Source organism: Coenobita brevimanus, chromosome 101 (assembly GCF_032717465.1).
Source record: "Coenobita brevimanus isolate Jiangsu-jjx chromosome 101, ASM3271746v2, whole genome shotgun sequence".
Taxonomy (NCBI): domain Eukaryota; kingdom Metazoa; phylum Arthropoda; class Malacostraca; order Decapoda; family Coenobitidae; genus Coenobita; species Coenobita brevimanus.
Genome location: NC_137054.1, coordinates 53,920,842 through 53,939,910, shown reverse-complemented (window position 1 = coordinate 53,939,910; position 19,069 = coordinate 53,920,842). Strand labels below are relative to the sequence as shown.

General features: G+C 44.9%; 1 pseudogene; it reads right to left on the bottom strand.

Moving 5' to 3' along the window:
- LOC145415041 (DNA-directed RNA polymerase II subunit RPB1-like) overlaps positions 1-19,069 on the bottom strand; it is a 202,368-nt pseudogene that overhangs the window by 170,153 nt on the left and 13,146 nt on the right.

Sequence of the window (19,069 nt, the reverse complement as noted above, 5' to 3'; positions counted from 1 at the left end):
TTGACGTGAGTTTGTGGCTGTCTTCAGAGTCCTCTGCAGTGGGTACGCCATCACCACGACTCAGCGATGCACCCCTAGGTCACCTGCCAGTGATACTCTCGGACTCTGACAGTGAATAAACAGCAAGAAATTCTCCACTAGACCACATGGGAATTTTGAGTGTTGTGCAGTGAAAAAAACAGTGTGTTGTGTTAAGGATTTAAAGTTGTAAGAGAAAAGACTAGAAAAAAAATGTAACGTAAATAGACTTGTTTGTTTTGCCTTTGGAAAATTAAATAAAAATTGAGAAAAGTTAAAGTGCAACACTAAGTTACAATGGAGCATTATTTAGACAAAAGTGAACACTGTGAAGAGAACGGATTTCTGTGTGTTATTGACTAAGTTCAGTGCAAGACTTCAGGAAGAGTGTACTGCAAGTGCTTCTGGAAATCGTTCTTACTGTCAGAGTCCGAGAGGAGGCGGTTATTCATCGAGGTGGCCAGGGACTTGCTCTAAGTAGCCAGAATGTTTCATACTGTACTTTTTTCCATACTATACTTACCTCATTTCACTCTTTAATGTCCTTTATTGGTGTGAATAGGGTGTTAGTAGCTATGCATGCGCAGAAGGAATGTGTTTTTCTGAGTTAGGCTAGGTTAGGGTCCGTAAGTACCAGAATGTTTATTAATGTATGAACATACTTCTAAACCCTCATTTTATGTTTCTTTTGCATTTATTTCAGTCATTTATGTGCCTTATTGGTGTGATTTGGGTCTTAAATAGGTGCTATGCATGTCCAGAGGGAGTTGTATGGGTGTTTCTCTGAGTTAGGGTCCATAAGTACAAGTCCATAAGCTGGGGCCCCAATATCCGGACAAAACCAATAACCGGACCTACCTATGGCTCTATTACGTCAGATATTGGAGTGATTACTGTATATATATATATATATATATATATATATATATATATATATATACCATATCTATATATATATATATATATATATATATATATATAGATAACATAGCTATTTATATATATATATATATATATATATATAAATATCTCTATATCTATATATATATATATATATATATATATATATATATACCATATATATATATATATATATAAATATATATATATATATATATATATATATATATATATATACCATATATATATATATATATATATATATATATAAATATATACAGTGCTCATCAGAAGTATCGAGCACCTATGGCAGGAAGCACAATACTTTTGGCGAAAAAAGAATCACCCGTTTTTGGCACTAAAAATTGAGCCAGATGTTTGGGCCGCTAACATGATGTCACGGCAGCTTGAGGTCTTACTGCGCACTGGTTGGCTCCTGCCTCAGTTGCCTACGGGCTGCATGAGAGGAACTCTGCAGCACCTCCCTCTCTTCTTGCGCCATTTTTTACCTAGTGTTCCGCAGTGTTTTGGCTTTTGCCACTTTATTATGGCCCTACCCGTGAACTTTCGAGTGAAATCATATCACAGATCATTGCTCTAAAGGAGGCAGGCCACCTAACGAAGGAAATTAGTGATTTGGTTGGTGTGGGTCAATCGACAGTGCGGAGGTGGTGTGCCCGTTTTCGAGTGGAAAATAGTGGTGACGTTCCAACAAAGAAACCGCAGTCTGGTAGGCCCAGAAAAACTTCCCCGAGGTCTGTTAATGTTTTAAAACGTACAGTGGAGTCTAATCCTCGTGTGAGTGCAAGATAAATTAAGGAGAGCAACCCAGAAGTGTTTGGTGAGGTTTCAGTGCACACGGTGTCTCGAAGAGTACATGAACTTGGTTACACAAGTCACAGGCCTGTGAGAAAGCCTCGTCTTACACGTTACCAGCGACTTCGTAGGCTTGCCTATGCTAACAAGTACCTTAACTGGGGTGAGGAGCAATGGCTGTCAGTGTTGTGGTCTGATGAGGCGACGTTTAGTGTTACCTGTAATCGAGGAGCACGCGTGTACTGGCGCAAAGATAGTGACCCGCTTGACCCCCGTTACATGGAGAGCACAGTTAAACACCCTGATTCACTTATGGTATGGGGTTGTTTCTCTGCGAAAGATTTGGGGAAGCTTGTTGTGCTTCCCAAGAACTGCAGAGTGAATCAGGACATTTACCTAGAGCTTCTTTGTGATCATTTACCTGAGTCTTTCGAGCTCACAGGTGCACGAGTGTTTCAGCAGGATGGTGCACCTGCTCATAAAGCCAAATCGGTCACCAACTGGCTTCGTGACTGAGGTATCCTTCATGAAAGACTGGCCAGGCAATAGCCCAGACCTCAACCCGACAGGAAACTTCTGGTACCTTGTAAAGAAGAATCTCCATGGAAAGGACGTGAGCTCTCTGCCTAAGCTGGAAGCCGCCGTTCGTGACTCCTGGGCAAAAATACCACTCCAGCACCTCAGGAACCTCGCCCTTTCACTTCCACGACGTCTCAGGTCCGTGAAGAAGCATAAAGGATACCCTACCAAGCATTAAAGGTAAATATAATGCATTATTTATATGTTTTCTTCAATGCTGAAAGGTTTGTTTCGTAGGAGGGACGCAGGGCGCTCGATACTTCTGACGAGCACTGTACATAGATACAGCACATATATATATACCTGTATATTATTTATATCATCATCATCATCATCAGCTGTTGAGGTCCACTGCAGGACCGGCCTATCCCTGCCAAAGCAGGGACGATACAGCCAATGTATCTCTACCAAGTGGCTTAGGCTGTCTGGTAGAGACTGTATGTAGGGTGAAAAGTGCTCATAAGTGTAATTGTAGTGTTGTAGTGGCTTTGGAAGTGTGTGTAGTCTGTGACCAAGCGTAATCGGCCTGCCTTGAGCCGATTGGGTGCAAGCATACTAGTACAGTACCCTCGCGTTCAACATGCGTTTCTCCAGCACGGAGATCAAATAATTAGTACGATTTAATTACTGTAAACACAGGTGAGTTAGCATAACATGGATGGAGCTCCAGGAAGTGGGCGAAATTCGAAGAGTTCGCCTCTAGCATGATCATCCCTGGTCCAACACGGTCATACTGGACGTTCCCATGACGCCAACAGCCAATCAAAACTTCTGATCAAGTAGTCTCCCCCACCCACTATCGTGATGTCGCCCAATTAAAAACGCTTCAGCTCTCACGTGATGTTTTGTTTAAATTTCTCCCGCAACAGTGCCACTCAGTCACATAATTCACATTGGACGGTGCTTTTTTCTCGCTGCATTTTCTGCCCTTGCTACTGCATTTTACCCTGCTCACAATGCCTAGGAAGCCTTCCGAGAACCCCAAGAACGGCGGCACCTCCCTCAAGCCACCAAGCTAGAAATCATCGAGAGGAAGAAAAAAGGGGAGAGGAATTTCAAAGGATTTATGAAGGAGGTTGAGGAGGAGCAGCAGCCATTACCCCCTAGTGACGCCAGCAGTCATCCTCCGGGGACCCAGTAGGACTACCTACACCCTCGGATACCACCTTCCATTCCCAGCAAGCCCACCAACACTATCCTAAAAGGTTAGTTATCATTCACAGAACAGTACCATTTAATATAATTACAATAGTACCAACATATGTATAGGTATATGGTAGGTATTTAGGGTGACTTTTCCTAGGGTTGCTGATGTTTATTCTTTCTTCCCCACATGCTCTGTTGTTTGTCCAACACGTTTGTGGTCCAACACGGGACCTGTGCATGACAATATTACTGTGTTGGATGCAAGGGTACTGTATGCGACACTGGTTCAACCACAGCACCCCTTGTGTCCGCCAAAGTAGCAAGTGGCTTGGTGAATGCTTCCCAAAGTTTTTACAACTCTGGTGGGAGCCGAACCCACGCTCACCAGCATGCGAAATGCACACTCTATCACTGTACCACAGAGGCTCCATACATTAAGTACACCGCTTCCCGTCCGATCAGCGAAGTTAAGCAACGTTGGGTCTGGTCAGTATTTGGATGGGTGACCGCCTGGGAACACCAGATGCTGTTGGCATCCCTATGTGTCAAGTGGGGTTGCTGGAGGATTAGTGCCCCTCCCTGTAAAACAATTAACTCTAAGCCGTTGCCACCCCGTTTGGGATACATGGCGTCTGGCAATGTATATATATCTATATATATCTATATCTATCTATCTATATATATATCTACATCTATATCTACAATCGATATATATATCTATGTATATATATATATAAACATATATATATATATATATATATATATATATATATATATACATATATATATATATATATATATATATATATATATATATATATACAGTAATCACTCTAATATCCGGACACCCAATAACCGAACATCCCCACTACTCAGACCTTATCGTCCGGGGATCCAACATTCCCCCCCCAAAAAAAAAAAAAAAAGATTTTTTTTCCCGTCCGTAATTTGAACTTGCCGCGTGCGCCACGGGAGAGCATTGTTTTGGTGCGTCATTCCTCTGACATCAGAAAGAGCATCGCTGCATCCTCCCCTCTTCCCACCTGTCTCTCACCGCGACTGGACCTACGCTCTTCGCAATGGCTGCCCACGTGCTCGCTTTTGTGGTGGTGCCCTACCTGCTGCAGAGACTCCTGCTGCTCTCGGGCCTCCTCTTAGTGTGTGTGATGATGGCCCCGCCACCTGGGAAAAGGAAGAGAGTGGTGTTGACTCTGGAAAAGAAGAGGGAGATATTGGAGAAAGTGCATGCGGGTTGGTCTTCTTCACGCATTCTCCGCGAGTATAACCTGGCCCGGTCGACTTTGTTCGATGTCAAACGTTCCCGAGACAAACTCATGCAGTACATGACTGACTTCTCGTCGAGAAGCAAACGCAACGTGGAAAGGAAGGTTATGTTTACCCCCAAGTTTGCAGAAATCGACCAATCCACGTTGATTTGGTACCGACAGCAACGTGCAGCTGATGTGATGGTACGTGGAACGGAGCTGAAGGCTGCTGCTGAGAAGTTCGCAAGGTTTCACGACGCCCTAGACTTCAAGGCATCCGAGGGTTGGCTCTTCGCGTTCAAGTTGCGACATGGCCTTACTAACCGTAAAGCACATGGCAAAGCATTGGACGCTAACGAGGATGGAGTTGACGAGTTTCGGCACAAGGTGAAAGGCTTGATCGACAGGGAGGGCCTAACTCTCGGTCAAGTCTACAATGCTGACGAAACTGGCCTATTCTATCACTCGCTGCCAACGAACACTCTAGCCGATGAGACGGAGAAGCGTGTACCTGGCCGCAACCTTTCCAAGGAACGGATATCTGCTTTGTGTTGTGCCAGTGCTAACGGCATGCACCGGCTTAAGCCCGTTGTTCTTGGCCGCGCAAAGCACCCTCGGTGCCTTCGTGGGGTGATGGATGTCCTTCCTGTCGTCTGGTACCATTCTTTGAAAGCATGGTTCACAGCTGTGATTTTCAAAGACTGGTTTCACCGTCACTTCGTCAAGGTCATCCATTACCAGACGAAGACACTGGGAATCCCTCGCGACCAGGTAAAGGCTCTCCTGCTCGACAATCCACCTGCCCACCCGTGCGACAAGGACTTGGTTGCTGAGAATGGCCGTATTGAGTGCATGTTTCTGCCACCTAATACGACTGCTCTCATTCAACCCATGGACCAAGGAGTGATCGTGGCAACAAAGCGCCTATATCGTCGGAAGTTCCTGGACGAGGTGATGGTTGTTCTCGAGGACGAGGACGAGTACAGGGAAGGACGGGACACACGAGGCAAGCGGACTTTGGAAAACCTTCGCCGCTACAACATCAAGTCTGCGCTGTACAACTGGCCTAGTGCATGGAAGGAAGTCTCTGTGAAAACTCTTGAAAATGGTTGGTCTCGTCTGCTTCTCGGAACGGATGTGGAGTGCGATTTTCTAAGGTTTGACGTGGATGACTTCCATGCACGGCTACGTACGCACGGCGACGATGTTGATGTGGACGATGTTCGTGAGTGGTTGGATGACGACGAGGGTGATCCTGGGTATCAGACGTTGTCTGATATCGAGATCGCATCTTCGGTTGCTGGTTGTCAGTACCGAACTTGAAGATTCCGACGACAAAGGCGACGATGATGCGGACTCCGCTCAGCAGGACACTACTCCAGCCATCCCCAAGCTGAGAGCACTCCGGGAACATCTAGAGTTCGTCCTAGACTAACTGGAACACCCGGACTGCGACAGGGAGATGGGGCCCTTGGGACTCGTGGAGGAAGTGCGTGCTTTCAGGAAGCGCATCATCAATCGTCAGAATCGTCGGTCCTTGCATCAGTCAACGATTGACAGTTTTTTCAGGCCCGTGACCCCCGCTGTGCCCAGCCCTGGCTCCACTCCATTGCCTCCCCAAGACAGGTCCTCATGCTCCAAGCCACAGCCCAGCACATCAGCCACGGTGGAGTCACCGCTAGACGTGAGTTTGCGGCTTTCCTCAGAGTCCTCTGCAGTGGGTACGCCATCACCACGACCCAGCGATGCACCCCTTGGTCGCCTGCCAGTGATACTCTCGGACTCTGACAGTGAATAAACAACAAGAACTTCTCCACTAGACCACACGGGAATTTTGAGTGCTGTGCAGTGAAAAAAACGGTGTGTTGTGTTAAGGTTTTCGAGTTGAGAGAAAAGACTCAGTGGAAACTAAATTTAACGTAAACAGACTTCTTTGTTTTGCCTTTGGAAATTTGGAAAAAAAGGGGAAAAGTTAATGTGCAACACTAAATTACAATGGACCATTATTTGGACTAAAGTGAACACTGTGAAGAGAACGGACTTCTGTGTGTTATTGACTAAGATCAGTGCAAGACTTCAGGAAGAATGTACTGCAAGTGCTTCAGGAAATCGTTCTTACCGTCAGAGTCCGAGAGGAGGCGGTTATTCATCGAGGTGGCCAGGGACTTGCTGTAAGTAGCCAGAATGTTTCATACTGTACTTTTTTCCATACTATACTTACCAGAATGTTTCATACTGTACTTTTTTCCATACTATACTTACCTCATGCATGTGCAGTAGGAATATGTTTTTCTGAGTTAGGCTAGGTTAGGGTCCATAAGTACCAGAATGTTTATTAATGTATGAACATACTTCTGAACCCTCATTTTATGTTTCTTTTGCATTTATTGTTTCTTTTACATTTATTTCAGTCATTTATGTGCCTTACTGGTGTGATTTGGGTCTTAAATAGGTGCTACACATGTCCAGAGGGAGTTGTATTGGTGTTTCTCTGAGTTACGGTCCATAAGTACAAGTCCATAAGCTGGGGCCCAATATCCGGACAAAACCAATAACCGGACCTACCAATGGCTCTATTACGTCGGATATTGGAGTGATTACTGTATATATATATTTTACAGAGAGAGAGAGAGAGAGAGAGAGTGAGTCAAATAAACCAAACACAAGAGATAGGACAACGCTGAGAAAACATGTCCCAGCACCTTAATCCTTCAATAACTCCCAGCAACAAATGGGGGGAAATTGTTGAGTGCTGTGAAGAGTATGTACGAAGGAGCTAGGGCTACGGTGCGAGTGGATGGTGAGCTGAGTGAGTTCTTTGATCTCAATGTGGGACTGAAACAGGGTTGTGTGATGTCTCCATAGCTGTTTAATAAATACATGGATGGGGTTGTAAAGGAGGTGCAAGGTAGGGCAGTGGATGTGGGGGTGGCTCTAATGAATGAGGGTGAGATGTGGAAGTTTCCGGTGTTGCTGTTTGCTGCTAATACAGTATTGTTGTGTGAAGGTGAATGGGAGTTGCATGGTTTGGTGAATGAATTTGGGACAGTGTGTAGGAAGAGTAATCTGAAAGTTAATGTAAACAAGACAAGATTTTTTTTTTTTTTTTTTTTTTTTTTTTTTTTTAATGCGAGGAAGAAGGAACCAAAGGCCATGAGCCCGCAGTAACAGTTCCCTAAAAGAGAAAAACAAAATACAATAGAGAGCCAAATTCAAGATCCGATCATTTTGAGATGCCTGGACACTACGTTTGAAAGACTGGAGATCATAGGCAGCAGGAAATACAGACAGAGGCAGACAGTTCCAGAGCTTACCTGTTGCATAAATGAAAGACTGGGAGTAACGGTTAACTCTTCCATTAGAGAGTTAGACAGAAAAGGGATGAGAGTTTGCTGCCAGACGGGTGCTACGCGCCCGTCGTAGAGGTGTAGGAATGCAAGCAGACAGTTCAGAGGAGCAGTGACCATTAAAGTAGCGATAGACAAGAGAAAAAGATGCAACAGTGCGGCGAAGAGACAGAGGTTGAAGGGAGTCAGTAAGAGGAGGAGAGTTAATGAGACAAAAAGCCTTTGACTCCACCCTATTGAGAAGAGCTGTATGTGGGGAGCCTCCCCACACATGAGAGTTGTACTCTACACAGGGGCGGATAAAACCCCTGTATAGAGTCAACAATTGTGCAGGGGTAAAGAAAGAGCGGAGTCGGCTTAGCACACCCAATCTCTTGGAAGCAGATTTTACAAGAGATGTAATATGATCTTTCCAAGATAAGTCCCGAGTAAATGAAACCCCAAGCATGTTCAAGGATGATGCAGGATTAAGCTGAATATTATTAAACATTAGTGGGTATACCTGTGGAAGATTTTGTCGGGTTGATAGGTGTAAGAACTGAGTCTTAGATGCATTAAAGACAACCATATTATTTTTACCCCAGTCAGAGATATGAGCCAAGTCAGACATTAGGTGTGCCATAGCCTCATCCCTTGTTTGTTGAAGCAACTGTTGAGATGGGCGTTGCGGGAACCGAATGGAAAGGTGAAGGGTGGAGTCATCAGCGTATGAGTGGATAGGGTTAGATGTACAGCTTCGAAGATCATTGATGAATAAAAGGAAGAGAGTTGGTGATAGGACAGAGCCCTGAGGAACACCACTGTTGATAGATCTAGGAGAAGAACGATGGCCGTCTACAACAGCGGCTATAGAACGACCAGAAAGGAAGCTAGCGATGAAGGCACAGATAGAAGGATAGAAACCGTAGGAGGGCAGTTTGGAAATTAAAGATTTATGCCAGACTTGATCGAAAGCCTTTGAGATGTCAAGTGCAATGGCAAAGCTATCGCCAAAGTCCCGAAAGGAGGATGACCAGGAGTCTGAAAGGTAGGTGAGAAGATCGCCAATGGAGCGTCCCTGACGGAACCCATACTGATGATCGGAAAGAAGGTTGTGATAGGAAAGATGCCTTAAAATTTTTCTATTAAGAATTGACTCGAAAATTTTTGAAATACAGGACGTTAAAGCAATTGGACGATAGTTGGAGGGTTGGGAGTGGTCACCCTTCTTTGGGACTGGCTGAATGAGAGCAAACTTCCAGCAAGAAGGAAAGGTACAAGTTGACAGACAAAGGCGAAAGAGTTTGCCTAGGCAGGGTGTAAGCACAGAAGCACAGTTCTTGAGAAAAACAGGAGGGACCCCATCAGGCCCATATGCCTTGTTAGTACTGAGGCCAGTGATGGCAGAAAATACATCACTGAAGAAATTTTAATGTCAGCCATGAGGAAGTCAGAGAGGGGAAGTGATGGAGGAACAGTACTGGAATCGTCTAAGGTGGAATTGGAGGAGAAAGTCTGTGTGAAGAGATCTGCTTTATCAGTAGAATAAATAGCTACAGAACCATCAGAGTAGAAAAGAGGAGGGAAGGATGATGAGGTAAAGTTGTTAGAAAGATTTTTGGCAAGGTGCCAGAAGGAGCGGGAAGAATTCGAGTTGGAGAGATGAGAGCATTTAGTATGGATGAAATTATTTTTAGTAGAGCGAAGAACAGACTTAGCACGTTTCCGGGCAGAAACGTAAAGATTATGTGATTCAGGGGTGGGTTGGCTCCGGTACCTTTTGTAGGCCTTCTCCTTGTTGCGGACAGCATTAGAACAAGCGTGATTAAACCAAGGCTTTCTTGCGTTAGTCAAAGGATATAAGAAAGGAATGTATGCTTCCATGCCCGAGAGAATAACCTCCGTAATGCGCAAGGCACTCTCAGATGGCTCACGGCCATGGAAGCAATAATCATTTCAGGGAAAATCAAAGAAGTACTGCCTGAGGGCCTCCCAGTCCGCGGCTCCAAAATGCCACAGACGACGTTTCCCTGGAGGGTCCACAGGCCGTACCGGAGTGATAGGACAGGTTAAGGTAATAAGGTTGTGATCGGAGGAGCCCAACGGAGAGAAAAGATTAACAGAGTAAGCAGAAGGATTAGTTGTGAGGAAGAGGTCAAGTATGTTGGAGCTCTCTCCAAGGCGGTCAGGGATACGGGTAGGGTGCTGTACAAGCTGCTCTAGGTCATTAAGGATAGAAAAGATGTAGGCTTGTTCACCAGGTGGATCCGTGAAAGGAGAGGAGAGCCAAAGGTGGTGGTGAAGTTATGGTGTTTGAGAGGAATGAAGTCACAGAATGTACAGTGCTCGTCAGAAGTATGGAGCGCCCTGCGCCCCTCCTGAGAAACAAACCTTTCAACATTGAAAAAACATATAAATAATGCATTTTATTTACCTTTAGTGCTTCGTAGGGTAGCCTTTACGTTTCTTCACAGACCTGAGACGTCTTGGAAGTGAAAGGGCGAGGCTCCTGAGGTGCTGGAGGGCTATTTTGTCCCAGGAGTCACGAATGGCGGCTTCCAGCTTAGGCAGAGAGCTCACGTCCTTCCCTTGGAGACTCTTCTTTACAAGGTACCAGAGGTTTTCAATCGGGTTGAGGTCTGGGCTATTTCCTGGCCAGTCTGTCATGAATGATACCTCGCAGTCACGAAGCCAATTGGTGACCGATTTGGCCTTGTGAGCAGGTGCACCGTCCTGCTGAAACACTTGTGCACCTGTTAGCTCGAAGGAGTCTGGTAAATGATCACACAGAAGCTCCAGGTAAACATCCTGATTCATTCTGAGGTTCTTGGGAAGTACAACAAGCTTCCCTGAGAAACAACTCCATACCATGAGTGAATCAGGATGTTTAACGGTGCTTTCTACATACCGTGGGTCAAGTGGGTCACTACCTTTGCGTCGATACACACGTGCTCCTCTGTTACAGGTAACACTAAATGTTGCCTCATCAGACCACAACACTGACAACCATTGCTCCTCACCCGTTTAGATATTTATTAGCAAAGGCAAGCCTACGAATTCTCTGGCTCTTGGTGAGAAGAGGCTTTTTCACAGGCCTGTGACTTGTGTAACCAAGCTCATGCACCCTACGAGACACTGTTCTCACTGACACCTCACCAAACACTTCCGGGTTGCTCTCCTTAATTTTCCTTGCACTCACACAAGGATTAAACTCCACTACACGTTTTAAAACATTAACAGACCTTGGGGAAGTTTTCCTGGGCCTACCAGACCTCAGTTTCTTTGTGGGAACTTCACCACTGTTTTCCTCCCGAAACCGCGCACACCAACGATGCACTGTCGATCATGCCACACCAACCAATTCACTAATTTCCTTTGTCTGGTGGCCTGCCTCCTTTAGAGCAATGATCTGGGATATGATTTCACTCGAAGTTCATGGGTAGGTGCCATAACAAAGTTTTGAAGGCCAAAACACTGTGGGACACTCGGTAAAAAATGGCGCAATTTGAGAGGGACACTCGGCGGAGTTCCTCTCTCTCAGGCAGCCCGTGGGCGACTGAGGCAGGAACCAACCAGCACGTCAGAAGGCCTCAGGCTACCGTGACGTCATGCTCGGAGCTCAAACTTGTGGCTCAATTCTTACCCCCCAAAATGGGCGATTCTTTTTGCACCATAAGTATTGCGCGCCCGGCGGACAACGCTGAATACTTCTGACGAGTACTGTACAGTGAGGTTGGATGGTGTGGATATAGAGAAGGTGAGTGCATTCAAGTTGCCTACTTGGATAGTGTGATGAGTAAGGATGGTACTTTGGGGGATGAAGTGCATGAAGGGGTACAGCAGGGAAGGAAGGTTGTTGGTTCACTGAAAGCAATGATGAGAAATAAGGAGGTGAGTATGGAAGTTAAGAAGTCACTGCATGATAGTATTGTGATCCTTACCCTGACGTATGGAAGCGTAGCGTGGACCTTGCAAGAGGGGAACAAGTCAAGAGTGAGAGCAGTGGAAATGAGTTACTTGAGAGGAGCATGTGGAGTGACATGGAGGGACAGGTTGACGAATGAAGAAGTGAAGGAACGTTGTGGGGTGGATGTGGATGTGGTTGAGAAGACTAGGAGAAATACACTGAGGTGGTTTGGACATATGGAGAGAATGGAGAATGAAAGACTGACTAAGAGGGTGTATGTAGGTGAGGTAGAGGGAGGGAGAGGGAGGGGTAGACCGAGGATGAGGTGGAGGGATGGAGTTAAGAGGTATATGAGGGAGGGGGGAGAGAGCTGGGGGGAGGGTAGTCAAATGGTGGGTGATAGAGCGACTTGGAGGCGTTTTGTCTATGGCCACCCTTTGCGGGATTAGGGCGTCGGGCTATAGATAGATAGATATATCAAATGATGCCCTCCAGCACACGTGCCAGTGGTGTCAAATTAACGAGACCTACAAAAAACTGTGAATAGCTATGGGATGGGAAGGAACGTCATTGGTATGTTTACACAATCCTACTCTACCATCCCAAGCACTCAGGCGGTAAGTTCATCTTGACTGTTATCGCCCATGTGTTCTACATGTTAATGACACATGCACAGTAATTTTATTAATTTTTCCACGAATCATACGGAATCACAGCATGAGTTTAAAATGCTACAAAACACACTCCCAGAAGCACCAGATGACGTCACATTTGAAAGAAAAATAAACATTTTCGAACTCTGAAGAAATGGTCCCGATACCACCTGGGGTGCAAGCAATTGTATTATCTCACAACCACTGGGATCAAAGAGTGGCTGGTTAGCGTGGTTATGGCTATGTATGTGAGTGCCGCACCCAGGTGAGAGTGAATGGAAATTTAAGTGATGAGCTTTGAATGTTGGCATGTATCATGGGTCAGTCTTGAGCCCTTTATTGTTTGTCACGGTGATGGAGGTTCTATCACATGACTTCAGAAATGGACTCCCATGCGAGGAGGTGAATCCCCCGAGGTAAGACCAATGGACCGTATAGCTCTGCAAGGCAAGGAGAGATCCTTGGAGGAATCTCTACATCTCTCACTGGAAATATGCTGCCCTGGTGCGGGCTTGAACTGCCAACCCTATGGTCATGAAGCACGAGCACTACCACTGAGCTATTGTGGCCCTTGACTTCAAGGGAAATGTTTTATGCTGATGACTTAATAATGATTGCAGAAAATGAAACGGACGCATAGGAAAAATTTAGGAAATGGAGAGAAAGACTGGGCACAAAGGTTTGAGAGAAAATGCGGATAAAACAGCGATGATATCTAGGGCTGGTGGTGGTACTGTCAATGCTGAGGGATGGCCATGTGCAGTCTGCTGCAAGGGTGTGGGAAGTATCTCCATCTTGTGCAGTGTTTGTGATAAGTGGGATCATAAGAAATGTAGTGGTATTAGAGGTAGACTGCGATGCAGCGCAGATTTTGTGTGTATGGTGTGTCAGGAAGAGCATGTACAGACTGTCAGGTAAGAAATGATTGATCTTGCTTGAGCATGTGAAGGAGTTTTGTCATTTGGGGGACACGTTCTGTGCAGGAGGTGGGACTGGAGCTCTGTGGCTACAGTAAGGAGTAAGAAAGTTCAGAGAGGTGTTGCTTCTCCTATCTTTTAGAGGGTTCTCCCTCCATGCTATGGGATCTTGTATGCAGCATGTTTGGAGTGTAAAGGGGGTATCACATGGTACCTGAAATCGTGGTTTGCCGACGGAACGCGTTCCTGGTTTGCTGGACCCAGGCACAAACCCTATCACACACGCTCCTCGAACGCTGCTGACGGTCGGCAAAAATGTAAACAAAGCACACGGAAGTCTGTCCCACCGTCTCACACGAGTCACACGTATCAGACGCAACATGGCTTCCTTGAATTTGCTGAGGGGAGAGTGATTGCTGCACTGGCTCTTGCAGAGGTGGCACTTGAGAAGAAAGAAGTAGCGGCGGCCAAAACTACGAGAAGGCGGCTGTGGAGCCACCTTCTTATGACAAGGAAATGGCCTTATTTTTTCAGTGAGGGCAATTTCAGCAGCCCTTTTCCTTACTATCTGCCCAGATGCCATCGTATCTGCAGTGTTGCATGAACAGCGAGATACAAAACTCTTTCACCCGCATGGTGTGCTGTATCTGTCCCCCAATGTAAACCACTGAATTATCGACATCATTATTTCACCCGTGCAGGATATAAAAGGTTATTTATGATTTCATAATTAATAATATATATAATGGAAAGTCATAGGCACTCTAGGAGGGAATTATAACTTTTAAAAAATAAACAAAATACTGCAGTATAGCCTCCAAGTTCTCCATTCAGCTCGCTCTGCCATCAGAGAAAATGTTTTGTTCCTGGTTTTGTCGGCAGGAATGGATTTGAACCGAATCCAGTTTTGCCGACGAAATCCTCGGCGGCTACCACGGTTTTGTAGGCGGTTACCACGATTTCTTTGGCAAACCACGATTTCAGGTACCGTGTGATATCCCCTTAATGCTGTATGATAGTGAGACCAGGGCAGTAAAGGAAAAGGATATTCGTAGGCTCAAACATACAGCAATGAAAATGATCAGGGGCTAGGATTTGTCAATGGCCAAAGAAAGTCGAGTTAGATTCTCCGTGAGGCTGGAGAAAGTATGTGATGCCTTGTGTGAGGCCAATAAAAATTTAAGGTGTCTTAACAAGCTTATTTTCTGATCATGGAGAGCACTTTTACCAACCAAAAGAGTAACTGAACAAAAACAACACTTGGGAACACATGAGAAAATAGCTGAAGCAGTAGGAACACGTGAGTTGAGTAAAGCAGCAATGCCATCCCAACTCATCAGTGATACCATCACAGGATCACCTCCCACTTATAGTCCTCCCAACAACTCAGGCAGAAAGACTGGCCAGGAAATAGCCCAGACCTCAACCCGATTGAAAACCTCTGGTACATCGTAAAAATGAGTCTCCAAGGGAAGGACGTGAGCTCTCTGCCTAAGCTGGAAGCCGCCATTCATGACTCCTGGGACAAAATACCCCTCCAGCACCTCAGGAGCCTCGCCCTTTCCCTTCCAAGGCGTCTCAGGTCCGTGAAGAAGCGTAAAGGCTACCCTACGAAGCACTAAAGGTAAATAAAATGCATTATTTATATGCTTTTTCAATGTTGAAAGGTTTGTTTCTTAGGAGGGATGCAGGGTGCTCGATACTTCTGACGAGCACTGTATATATATATATATATATATATATATATATATATAAATACACACACATATATACAGTACATCAATATCTATATATCCATATCTAACTATCTATCTATCTATCTATCTATATATATATATATATATACTGTATACCAGGAAACCATTTACTAGGCTGGGTGGTAACCATATTATGGCGCCTGGTGGTTTAGTGGGTAATTAAGGCGCTCCAGTCGGATTGAGCTGCCGTAGGTTTATATCCAAGGGGGGTTGGGGTTTATTGTTTACATAATGCCACTCAGGGATGAGTGAGGTTGGTTACTCACCTTAAATGTCAGGACCTACTTGCCTAGCCCTGGACTCCTATGCTCCTCATGGCACAACACATGATTAGATGATGAATGAATCTATCTATCTATCTATTGCCAGACGCCTCAATCCTGTTTGGGGTGGCCACAAACAAATCGCCTCCACGTCATCCTCTCCCCCGCCATTTCACTGCCCTGCTCCCAACTCACACCCCCCTCTCTCACATACCTCTCCACCCCATCCCTCCATCTCATCCTCAGCCTCCCCCTCCCTCTTCCCCCCTCCACCTCACTCACATACACTCTCTTCGTCAGTCTTTCACTCTCCATCCTCTCCACATGGCCAAACCACCTCAGTGTGTTCCTCATAACACTTCCTATCACATCCACATCCACATCCACACCACAACGCTCCTTTATATCCTCATTCGTCAGCCTCTCTCTCCATGGAACATGTATGAAATAAAGCAAAAAAGCTGTTATGAATTTTTTTCTTCCAACCCCCCCCCCCCATTAAAAAATCCTGTGCATGGCCTTGTAACTGCACAGACCATAATGAGCAAAATTATTATACACTATTCTGGTTCAGGGTGATGTATGTGTAATGAACAGTATTCCTGTTTCAGAGATGAGCTGGTCACAGGAATGGGTAGTTCAATATTACTATTCACACATCATTCAATTTCAGTCACTTTAAAGCTCAGAAAATGTTGACATTCAAAACCATAATGCTGGACTCTCACACACGAATATTGTTCTCTGTGTCTCATGGGCTGATTATAATATTCCTCTACCATGGCAATCACTATACTGGATGCAAGCAGATTTTTTACCCTATAATTGTGATAAAAATGGGCAATTTAAACAAGAAAGGAGGGCAGGAGATTGCCTGAACAGCATGCACACATGCGTGCAAATGCGCGCCAATGCACACACACACACACACACACACACACACACACACACACACACACACAAAATGATACTTACTGCATTAAAAAGTAACTTGCTGCAGTAAAAGCACACACATCTTAGTACTTTTATAGTCTTTGTGAGGAAACCAACATGGAAAACAGGCTTGGCAAGGTCCATGTGTCCAAAGTGTCCAGGACAATCAGTCATGTTGCCAGCACAGGTGGTACAGCGGGTGTTGCGATCAATACACCCCTGACGTGGATCCATCAACCCACCTTGCTTTGGCCTTCCATTCTCATATACTTCAGCATACTTAATACCTCCTTCTGTTGCCGACATACGCCGCTGAAAAAAAAAAAAAAAACAGTATATATTGTATATATAAATCATGTTTCATTTCGTTTATTAAGGCTCCAACATGACTGCATAAGTTGGCTTTGGTCACCTATTATATACAGTGTGTGTATATATATATATATATATATAGATAGATAGATAGATAGATAGATAGATAGATAGATACATAGAGAGAGAGAGAGAGACAGATAGATAGATAGATATATATATATATATATATATATATATATACATATATATATATATATATATATATATATACATATATATATATATATATATATACATATATATATATATATACAGCATATACATATATATATTATACTCGTATATATCTCAGATCTTTAGTGGAAAAGTTTCTAGAGAAGGGAAAGAAGTTGTATGCGGCTTTCATGGATTTGGAGAAAGCATATGACAAGGTGGATAGAAGAGGATTGTGGAAAGTGTTAAGAATATATGGAGTAGATGGGAAGTTGTTGAATGCTGTGAAGAGTATGTACAATGGTGCGAAGGCTGCAGTGCGTGTGGATGGTGAACTAAGTGAATTTTTCTCTTTGAAAGTTGGGTTGAAACAGGGATGTGTCATGTCTCCATGGTTGTTCAATCTGTACATGGATGGGGTAATAAAAGAGGTACAAGGTAGGGTAGTGGATGGTGGAGTGGCCCTGGTGAGAGAGGATAGTGTTTGCAAACTCCCTGTACTGTTGTTTGCAGATGATTGTTGAGTGAAGACGAAGGGGAGCTGCAAGGCTTGGTGGATGAGTTTGAGAGAGTGTGTAAGAAACGGAATCTAAAGGTGAATGTAGGGAAGAGTAAAGTGATGGTCTTTGAGAGAGGTGAAGTCAGTGAATGTACAGCGAGGTTGGATGGTGAAGAATTGGAAAATGTGAGGACGTTTAAGTACTTGGGTAGTGTGATGAGTAAGGATGGAGGTTTGAAGGGTGAAGTGCTTGAAAGGGTACAGCAGGGAAGAAAGGTTGCTGGTTCTTTGAAAGCAGTGATAAGAAACAGGGAAGTGAGCATGGAAGTGAAAAAGTTACTACATGACAGTATTGTGATACTAACTTTAACGTACGGAAGTGAAGCTTGGACGTTGTTGGAAGGGCACCAGTCAAGAGTGAGAGCAGTGGGAGAGCAGTGGAAATGAGTTATTTAAGAGGAGCCTGTGGAGTCACATGGAGAGACAGGCTGACGAATGAGGATATAAAGGAGCGTTGTGGTGTTGATGTGGATGTGATAGGAAGCGTTATGAGGAACACACTGAGGTGGTTTGGCCATGTGGAGAGGATGGAGGGTGAAAGACTGACGAAGAGAGTGTATGTGAGGTGGAGGGGGGAAGAGGGAGGGGGAGGCCGAGGATGAGATGGAGGGATGGGTGGAGGTATATGAGAGAGGGTGTTGGGAGTTGGGGTAGGGAGTGAAATGGCGGGGGACAGGGCGACTTGGAGGCGATTTGTTTGTGGCCACCCCAAACGGGATTGAAGCGTCTGGCAATAGATAGATAGATAGATATAGATATATATATATATATATATATATATATATATATGTATATATATATAGATAGACATATCTTTTCTATCCTTAATGACCTAGAGCAGCTTGTACAGCACCCTACCTGTATCCCTGACCGCCTTGGAGAGAGCTCCAACATACTTGACCTCTTCCTCACAACTAATCCTTCTGCTTACTCTGTTAATCTTTTCTCTCCGTTGGGCTCCTCTGATCACAACCTTATTACCTTAACCTGTCCTATCACTCCGGTACGGCCTGTGAACCCTCCAGGGAAACATTGTCTGTGGCATTTTGGAGCCGCGGACTGGGAGGCCCTCAGGCAGTACTTCTTTGATTTTCCCTGGAATGATTATTGCTTCCATGGCCGTGAGCCATCTGAGTGTGCCTTGCGCATTACGGAGGTTATTCTCTCGGGCATGGAAGCATACATTCCTTTCTCATATCATTTGACTAACGCAAGAAAGCCTTGGTTTAATCACGCTTGTTCTAATGCTGTCCGCAACAAGGAGAGGCCCTACAAAAGGTACCGGAGCCAACCCACCCCAGAATCACATCATCTTTATGTTTCTGCCCGGAATCGTGCTAAGTCTGTTCTTCGCTCTGCTAAAAATAATTTCATCCATACTAAATGCTCTCAACTCTCCAACTCGAATTCTTCCCGCTCCTTCTGGCACCTTGCCAAAAATCTTTCTAACAACTTTACCTCATCATCCTTCCCTCCTCTTTTCTACTCTGATGGTTCTGTAG